At 42.7% G+C, this 10,000-nt stretch overlaps 1 protein-coding gene across 2 annotated transcripts in view; it reads right to left on the reverse strand.

Moving 5' to 3' along the window:
• Positions 1-10,000, reverse strand: part of LOC144524040 (protocadherin-1-like) — a 248,138-nt gene that overhangs the window by 170,451 nt on the left and 67,687 nt on the right. Inside the window, exon 4 of one of the 2 annotated variants that reach the window (XR_013502574.1) lies at positions 9,613-9,860. The exons of the other annotated variant lie outside the window; for it this stretch is intronic. The gene's annotated coding sequence lies outside the window, so the exon portion shown is untranslated. Of the gene's footprint in view, positions 1-9,612; positions 9,861-10,000 lie in introns of those variants that run through there. 2 annotated transcript variants of the gene reach the window in all.

A 10,000-nucleotide genomic window follows, 5' to 3' on the forward strand; every position in this document is an offset into this window, starting at 1 on the left:
CGTTTGTGTCCGTCCAGACTACAATGCAACCCCGGAGTTTTCAAACCAAAACGGAGTAGTGTAGACTCGAAGCGTAAATGTAGCAAAAGATATTAGTTTTTAAACCAAAACGTTAGAAGTGTAGATGTAGCCACAGTTAGGAGGAGGGGAGGGTAAACATCTCTGGATGAGAAGAGGTCGATCTGAAGTTGTGGTTAGGCCTCATATGAGAGCTTTCAAGTCGTAACCTCGGGAATCTTTCTCATCTTTGCACGCTCCGACGGTACATGAACACAGCGCCAAGACAAAACAAAGTCAGACCAGCAGAACTGGTTTGAAATCAGATCTCAGTCAGTCGGTGTGTCACATAAACATGTGAGTGTGTGTGTGTGTGTGTGTGTGTGTGTGTGTGTGTGTGTGTGTGTGTGTGTGTGTGTGTGTGTGTGTGTGTGTGTGTGTGTGTGTGTGTGTGTGTGTGTGTGTGTGTGTGTGTGAGTGTGTGTGTGTGTGTGTGTGTGTGTGTGTGTGTGTGTGTGTGTGTGTGTGTGTGTGTGTGTGTGTGTGTGTGTGTGTGTGTGTGTGTGTGTGTGTGTGTGTGTGTGTGTGTGTGTGTGTGTGTGTGTGTGTGTGTGTGTGTGTGTGTGTGTGTGTGTGTGTGTGTGTGTGTGTGTGTGTGTGCTCTCCAAATGAAGGATATGTCCTTCTGCTTTTATTGCTCCAGTCAGTGTGTTTTTAAATATTCATTCCTTTCCACTGAAGCCGGCGTTGCATTAAAATTCCCTTTGCAGTGCTAATGGTTATCAGCCCGCCAGGGGTGGGGAGGGACGAGCCGCGAGCGAGAGGCGAGTAGGGTGAAAGGCAAGAAGAGAGTGAGAGAGAGAGAGAGAGAGAGAGAGAGAGAGAGAGAGGGAAGAAGAGGAAAACAGGACTAGACAACCAGGGATTAAATACATTTGTTTTCTTTCGTAGCAAATTAGTATTGACGGCAGCTACCTCCCCTTCTGCACACACACGTCATGGCAAAAACCCAGCCATGTTGAAAATTAATTACTCAAGTGTGTGTGTGTGTGTGTGTGTGTGTGTGTGTGTGTGTGTGTGTGTGAGGTGATACCACACACACACACACACACACACACACACACACACACACACACACACACACAGAAACAGACATATACACACAGAAGTGAAAGTGGCGAGCAGGTTCTGCCCAGCTGCTATACACTGACAGTTCAAAGGATGTGTATATATTTGTAGATATATCTGTGTGTGTGTGCGTGTGTGTGTGCGTGTGTGCGTGTGTGTGTGTGCATGTGTGTGTGTGATAGTTTGTCTCAGTGTAGCTACTCGGCGGCTGTCGAAGGAGAGAAGAAAATCAGCGGGAGAGAAAGAAGACAAAGTGGCTCCATGTTGGCCACACAGCAACACACTCAGGATCCATCCATCAGCTCAATAAAATAAAAAAAATTAGAAAATAAGAATAGAAAGACTGTGCAAACAACCAGGGCTTTCTATTTCATCTCTGAGTGAAATCAAACAACCAGATCCACGTAAAATGACATTAAGACTTAAGCTTGTTTGAAAGATATTTAAATATATTTACATATTTGTCATCGTTTCCCACGTTGCTCCGTTTGTTTTCCACAACATGACTAGCTAAGCTAAGCTAAGGCTATTAGCTTGACCCCAATGTTGCACGAATGACAACACCGACCTATTTAACTGTTAAACTGGGCATACACATTTTTTAAAATGTTCAATTCCAATTTATACTCTACGCAACGCATTCTCATGAACGGGTTCGTATGATGTTGTACGAAAATGTATGCGTAACAATTCGTGTGACATCCTACGAAATTAGGTCACGTGACGCCGGCTACAGAGATCCGCGAGAAGACGTCTTCTCAGCGGCCGTGGCAGTTGAGTTTGGCCGACTGAAAGGTGACCGTCATGCAGTGCCGACAGTTAAGTTTAGATACCAAAACGACTAGTTAAGATTAGAAAAAAAAAGATTGTGGTTTGTGTTAAAACACCGGTACCCTTAAAAGGTCCAATGTGTGGGAATTTCTCCCATCTAGCGTTGAGATCATATATCGCAATCAGCTCTCTCGCACACACTAGTTCACCATAATCTACAAAATTAATTGTATAGAACTACTTCCATGTCCCTGTTCTGCAGGTATTCCACACAAAGTTGGAAGTGTGCCCTCGTTTAGAAGAAGTCTCCCAGCTAATCCTGCCTTGTACAGACTGAAGTTGGAGAAACAGCTAGCTAGCTCATGTAGTCCTTACCTAGCTACTGAACATGTAGTCCTTACCTAGCTACTGAGCATGTAGTCCTTACCTAGCTACTGAGCATGTAGTCCTTACCTAGCTACTGAGCATGTAGTCCTTACCTAGCTACTGAGCACGTGGTCCTTACCTAGCTACTGAGCATGTAGTCCTTACCTAGCTACTGAGCATGTAGTCCTTACCTAACTACTGAGCATGTGCGACTGCCAACAAAGATGTTACAGCAGTGAGAGGTCTCACTCTGTAGCTAAAACAGAGACCTGAACACAGGGTGAAAAGAGGAGCTGCAGCAATGTGCAGTACAACAAAAATATGGTGTTTTATGATAATTAAACCATGTAAACCTATTCTGATACAATCTCAAAATACAATTATGAACCTGAAAATGAGGATAATATGAGCACTTTAAGTAGTACTCCAGGGACACAAACACCTGTTTCCTGGTGAAAGTCTTGTGTTTTCTCCTTAACTTCTTCAGGACATGAACACCTGTTTCCTGGGTGAAAGTCTTGTGTTTTCTCCTTAACTTCTTCAGGACATGAACACCTGTTTCCTGGGTGAAAGTCTTGTGTTTTTCTCCTTAACTTCTTCAGGACATGAACACCTGTTTCCTGGGTGAAAGTCTTGTGTTTTCTCCTTAACTTCTTCAGGACATGAACACCTGTTTCCTGGTGAAAGTCTTGTGTTTTCTCCTTAACTTCTTCAGGACATGAACACCTGTTTCCTGGTGAAAGTCTTGTGTTTTCTCCTTAACTTCTTCAGGACATGAACACCTGTTTCCTGGTGAAAGTCTTGTGTTTTCTCCTTAACTTCTTCAGGACATGAACACCTGTTTCCTGGGTGAAAGTCTTGTGTTTTCTCCTTAACTTCTTCAGGACATGAACACCTGTTTCCTGGTGAAAGTCTTGTGTTTTCTCCTTAACTTCTTCAGGACATGAACACCTGTTTCCTGGGTGAAAGTCTTGTGTTTTCTCCTTAACTTCTTCAGGACATGAACTCCGATCCCCCTCTTGAAAGCTCTGCGTTTTAGGAGCCAAACATCCCCCCCCCACGACCTCCTCCCTACGAGGATCTTCACACTCTTATACAGCAGCAGTCAGTGTGGTGCTGACAGTAATAAATACGTGGAATACATACCAATTTCAGTCCTTTACTTTTCGTAGCTATATGTACGAATGGTTGCGTAGAACAGCGTGTATCAAGTTACTTCAAATACAAAGTTTATGATTAAAGTATAATACATTATTACAGATATAATTGCCCAACCGCAGCAGTCAATGTTGTGCATACAGCAGAAAAATACGTGGAATACAAACGAATTTCAGTGCATTACTTTACGTAGCTATATGTACGAATGGTTCATGAGAACAGCCTGCTGCTCATGATTTACGTGCTCAAATATACGTGTAAAATAGAAAACTGAGGGCCGTTTTGGCTAGACAGAAATGTAAATATTGCGCATTACATGCTGAGCCAATGGTATGAAACGGTACGCACTTCCTGTCTCCTAAATGGCCTTGTTTAAAAGTGTAGTGGACGTTGTGTAGACTCGGGTGAAGAAGGTGCAAACTGTTATGTTTCCAAAAGTTCCTGGAGGAGAGAAAACTGATCAGGGTGCAGATTTCTCCTCACATCTGCAGACTTGCATCAGCCTCACCTTCACTTTAAACAACTCTATTTTAACCAAATAAAGTGATTATTTGAGTCTTAGCTATCCAAAACTTCATCCCCACTTTCATCTTTTCAGAAAGACTAATGAATGAAACTGTCAGAAAATGAACTATCTGTCCAGGCTGGAGGATTAAAGTCTTTATAACAACAAAAAAACGGGTGTGACTTCAGCTCCGTAATCCTGCAAACAACACGGGACACATTGTTAATCTTGATCCGGGGAGTTGTAAAGAAACCACTTCACTGTGTAAAAGCTTTTGTGTGGAAAAGAAAGCAGGTGCAGGAAGTTTTTTTTTGTTAACATTGTTTAATCTTGTTGAACTCGTTTTCTTCCGTCTGTGCTCGCGGTTCTCTTGTTGGCTTTCTGAAGCAGCCAGAACAGAAACACTCAGGCGTGCTGGATCAAACAAGTACACAAGCATCGGTCTGTCCTTCCAGACTCACTATCAATACAACGTATCCTCATCAACGGGTTTGTATGATATCGTATGAAAACTTATGAAATCTTATGCCCCAGCAATTTCTGTGATATCCTACAAATTACACGTGACGACCGGTCGCATGACAGTTAAGTTTTGCCGAGAGAAGGTGACCGTCCTGCAGCAACGACAGTTTTTTTTTTTAATAACAGAAAATATGGTCGCAAATAAAACTAAAAAACAAAAAAACAAACGACAAACGTAAGGAAAAGCAACCAAAACAATGAAAGAAGACTTACAAACTTTAAAAAAAGCGCCAAAAACGTCAAAACAAAGTGCCCAAAACATTGAAAAAGTCACAAAAACGTCGGGAAAAAGCTATAAAAATGTTGATAAAAACTGATCAAAGCGTTGAAATACAATAAAAAACTTTGAAAAGAGCAACTTAAACAACACAAGGGTTAAAATATGTGGTGGTTTGGGTTGAAACGCCGGTCCCCTTAAAGCTTTAGTACGTCACTTTTTGATATTAATGAACGGCCGTTACATTCAAGCCATTACCAAATGAGTTGCTACAAAACTAATTAAGACCATCAGCTCCACACAGCTCTCTCTGGATTTCTCAGTATGACTATGTTCAGAAGATTGAGGCGTCCGGTGACTTTCCCGCGCAGACACTACAGTGAAGCTAATTACTTTTTTTAATCCTCCGTGTCCTCCTTGGCTACTAGCAACTGCGTGGAGATGGGGTGGGGGTGGTGCGCAGTCACGGAAGACTTGTATAATGTGGACGCGCCGACAGTTTGGTTGTCATTACTTAGAATTCCTCATGGGGGAGACAGAAACTACACACTATAGCTTTAAATAGTACCTCTGTAACATAAACACCTGTTTCCTGGTGAAAGTCTTGTGTTTTCTCCTTAACTTCTTCAGGACATGAACACCTGTTTCCTGGTGAAAGTCTTGTGTTTTCTCCTTAACTTCTTCAGGACATGAACACCTGTTTCCTGGTGAAAGTCTTGTGTTTTCTCCTTAATTTCTTCAGGACATGAACACCTGTTTCCTGGGTGAAAGTCTTGTGTTTTCTCCTTAACTTCTTTCAGGACATGAACACCTGTTTCCTGGGTGAAAGTCTTGTGTTTTCTCCTTAACTTCTTCAGGACATGAACACCTGTTTCCTGGTGAAGGTCTTGTGTTTTCTCCTTAACTTCTTCAGGACATGAACACCTGTTTCCTGGTGAAGGTCTTGTGTTTTCTCCTTAACTTCTTCCGGGACGCAAACTCCGCTCCACCGCTTGAAAACCCTGTGTTTTAGGAGCCCCTAAAACCCTGCTGACAGTAATAAATACGTGGAACACGTACGAATGAAAGTGCTTTACTTTTCGTAGCTATATGTACGAACGGTTCATGGGAACAGCCTGATCAATATCTATAGTACGTGAACTATTAATGTAGCTGTAGATTGGAGGTGAAAGAATTTTTTATTGATTTTTCTTTCTCTTCTCGTCCTGCACACATTTCTAGACTTTTCACGTCATCATGTGAACTCTGATGGTCCATTCGACTCTATAAGTGGATGTTTTTCAGACTAAAAGAAGTACACACAAAAAACAACAGAGTTGGTGAGATTTAAGCGGGCTTTGTGAGGCTTGAGGAAAGAAAAGCTGCAAGGAGAGACGGATGTCTTATAGTATTACAGACAAATCTGCCCAGTTTCCACCGTGTGGATCAGAGAGACATCACAGGCCGGTCAGTGGATCCCTGGCTCATATATATATCACAGCAAACCATCCTGTTAGTTTGGTTGAAGTTCAATTATTCCAATAAAATATCTTAGAATATCCAACATGGCATCATGACTTCACGTAAACATACACGCCAACTTTCTTAAGCCAAGTGGCGTGTTATCTGTACGCCTTATGAGCTATCCGCGTGTATATCTACGCTGTAAACAGCTGACGGCAGTCTGCGACGTCACAGCGTAAACATACACGCCACGTAGCACTTTCTAAAGTCATGTGGCGTGTTATCGCGAGACTACGACAGAAGCGGGTTTTAGGAAAACAAGAACCGGACAAACGGTTGGGTTTAGGAAAAGAACAACGGGGTTGGCTTTAGGAAAAGCCACACACGGGACACAAACCCCGGTCTCCTGGGTGAAAGTCCTGCACCACCTGCTAGAGCTTAGATCGGGCCCAAAAAATCAAGCCCGACCCTACCCGAGCCCGTGCACGTTGTGTCCGAGCCCGGCCCGGCCCGACACATTAACTGTAATTATGAGCCCGAGCCCAATTTAAACCAGACAATGTTTTTAACACGTGGGCCGTTAGAACTGACGTTTTTAACTACAATTCTGAGTTGTTTGAACTACAGAAAACTGTTTGGAATGATCTTAATGAATAATGCAACAAGGACGAAGCATGTAAACTGCTGTTAGTTTATTCAGACTGGAACGGATCGCAAATGGATCCGAATGAAGAAATGTAAAAAACCTCGACCCTAGCTGCTCCCTCAGCCGAATAGTGAGGGGAACAGATCAAGGCAGCAACATAATCAAAGCCCTGGAACCATATAGGAGACTTTCTTGTCTCGATCACTAATTAATACTGTCCTTCACCACGGTCTGCATGCTGACGCAGTGGCCGACAACAGTGCTGCAGATGGGGGAGACACGACGTAGCACAGTTTACCTCCCACTCAAGTCAGTGCAGGACATCCACCCAGAGCTACGGGAGGAGCTGCAGAGGCAGAGCTTTCTCCCTGCCGAATAAGGCTAATAATGTAATGATTAAAAAAACACAAATTCTTGATTAAGGGCCCGGCCTGGACCAGCACGATCATAGCGGTGTAAAATGTCTCTACCACCTGCGTGGCGATTCGCCCTTTCATACTACTCACTACGGCGTCAATTCACACGCAATCACAAGGTAAGGTAAGTCAATGGAGGCCAAACAGCGTTGAAACACGCTTAAAACCGAGTATGCGTCTTCATAACACGCCAATAATTGGCGCGTCATACATACACCACTTCATGAGATCAGTCTGGAATATCGGTGGTTCATCATTAGGAAACTATGGACACAAGATGTTAAACAAAAAGGTGCAAACTGGAACCAAAGAAACTTTCGATTAGTTGTCAACTACTAAATTAATCGCCAACTATTCTGATAATCGATCATTCCGTTTTTTTTGTCTCAAATGAAAAACAGTGTAAATTCTCTGATGTCAGCTCGTTAAATGTGAGTATGTTCTAGTTTCTTCTCTCCTCTGTGACAGTAAACTGAATATCTTTGAGTTGTGGACAAAACAAGACATTTGAGGACGTCATGTTGGGCTTTTGGGAAACACTGATCCACATTTTAGAGACCAGAAAATAGTCCACAGATTAATCAATGTCTAAAACGTTTTGGCTGCTGCCCCCCGACCACAGCAGTACATTGCTTAGCTTCCTATCCGAGACCAAGCAACTAAATGCTGGACTTCAGTAAAGTTGTTCTGGTAAACATAAGTCCGATGTAAGAAGGCGCGGGAATTAATAAATTGGAGTCAGATTTGACAGGCCTTAGGGCTTTATTTTAGACATAATTCCCTACATTCTCCACCAAATATTCTGTAATAAACTTATATAAAGGTGTGTTATAATGAGGTACACAGAGGTCTTTAGTCAGTGATGGTTCTTTGTAGGCCAACAAAGCCTTCTGAAGAACCGATTAAGAATGATATCTTTGTTATTAGAAGACTGATTAAAGGTTTAAGGAGAAATAAGATTAGCATATACACAACACAAAGATGTACGGTTATGAAAAGAGAAACGATTTGTTGAAAGAGTAAACAAAAAATAAAAGAAATAGGACAACAGAGCCATCTAAAGAACCATTTAAGAATGATTTCTGGTTTGGAAGACTGATTATTATTGAAGTATAAAGTTGGGAAGGTGTGAGGAGAAATAAGATTATGAAAGATAGTTGATGGGTCGGGGTTAGAAAATTAACCATTTGTTGAAAATACATTAAAACAGAAAATACAAAAGATACCGAATTAAACAAAAATGGCTGGCTGTTCTCTCCTTCTCTACGTCTCTTTCCCGAAGGCTCGGCGCGGTATTTGCCGTGACCTTTGACCTCTGCGCCGCCGGCTGCTGCTGCATGTTGACTGATCGCCGATGTGAAGGTGACTCGGCTGATATTAAAGTCCGACACCTGAGCGCCCTGAAATCTCTCCGTTCCAGAGCAGAGAGCTCCTTTTTCATCCATACAGACGACAGGAGGAAGTGTTCGGACGGACGCTGCCACTTCCTGCCTGAGGGTGGAGGGGGGAGGGGGCTTTGAGGTGAGAGGGTTTGGGGGGGGTGGAGGATCAGTTTCAGACATGATGTCCGACGGCGAGCGGCTGATTTTTATTGACTGCTCGACACGCCATGAAGATCGAACGCCGGCTAAATATAAACGCTGGAGGATAGAACAGGAAGAGCTCAGAGTGTGAGTGTGTGTGAGTGTGTGTGTGTGTGTGTGTGTGTGTGTGTGTGTGTGTGTGTGTGTGTGTGTGTGTGTGTTCAGGAACATGAGGCAGCACCTCCGGCTCCTCAGAAACATTTACATTAACCGTCATGTTGTTCTCGGGTCAAATATAACCTTTTTTTTTTAAGTTTCTATATCAGAAATGTGGATTTCTTTCACCCAAATTGCCCAAAAATAACATGGATGGTTCCATACAACGCTCTTCACAAGTAAAATTACAGATCAGTTCAGTACTTTTATTGAATTGTGGGTGTTTTATTTAATATTATAGCATATCTCTGCTTTTTAAACTCAGAAATGTGGTATGATTTCATATAAATGAAGTTTATTGACCATGAATTCCAAGAATAAGTGTAAAACTAGTAATTATAATTTGATATTAGTGGTGTGTCAAAGTGAAGAAAATGGAAACATCAGAAAAATAAAAACAAAAAAATGTGACAAAAACGTCTACAAAAGTGCCAGAAGCCTGGGAAGACAACACAAGGGTTAAAACACTCCCTGTCATCGTTAGCTTAGTGATGCTAACCATGCTGCTAAAGACTATTTTGTTTACGTGAATATTATTATTATTATAACAGAACTGGATACAGCGTTTGAGCCTCGGTCAAACATGGAGCCAAAATGTCCCCGTTCCACAGTTCCGTTATGTTTCAGGCTACATTTACATCGCTACGTCCAGTAGAAGAACCAATTTCCATTAAAGGTGCAGTAGGTAAGCCTTATAAAACTCCCTCTCTGTCATATCTGCTGAAACTGACCCTATGTTCCAGTAGAACTACATGAAGCTGGTCATTAAAAATAAATCCAGCTCCTCTGGCTCCACCTACAGCCTGGAGTGGGATTTACAAAAATCCACAGCTCCCTGTTCAGATGCACCAATCAGGGCCAGGGGGGGGTGTCTAACTGTTCAGATGCACCAATCAGGGCCAGGGGGGGTGTCTAACTGTTCAGATGCACCAATCAGGGCCAGGGGGGGTGTCTAACTGCGTGTCAATCACTGCTCATTCACACACATTCATTCTCCCTTGTGGGGGGAGGGGCTTAGGAGAACTTTTTGGGCTTTAGCAGAAGGGGGGAGGGACTGAGAAGTTGTGGATGTTCAAATGTTTTGGCTAAGTC

Source organism: Sander vitreus, chromosome 10 (genome assembly GCF_031162955.1).
Source record: "Sander vitreus isolate 19-12246 chromosome 10, sanVit1, whole genome shotgun sequence".
Lineage (NCBI taxonomy): Eukaryota > Metazoa > Chordata > Actinopteri > Perciformes > Percidae > Sander > Sander vitreus.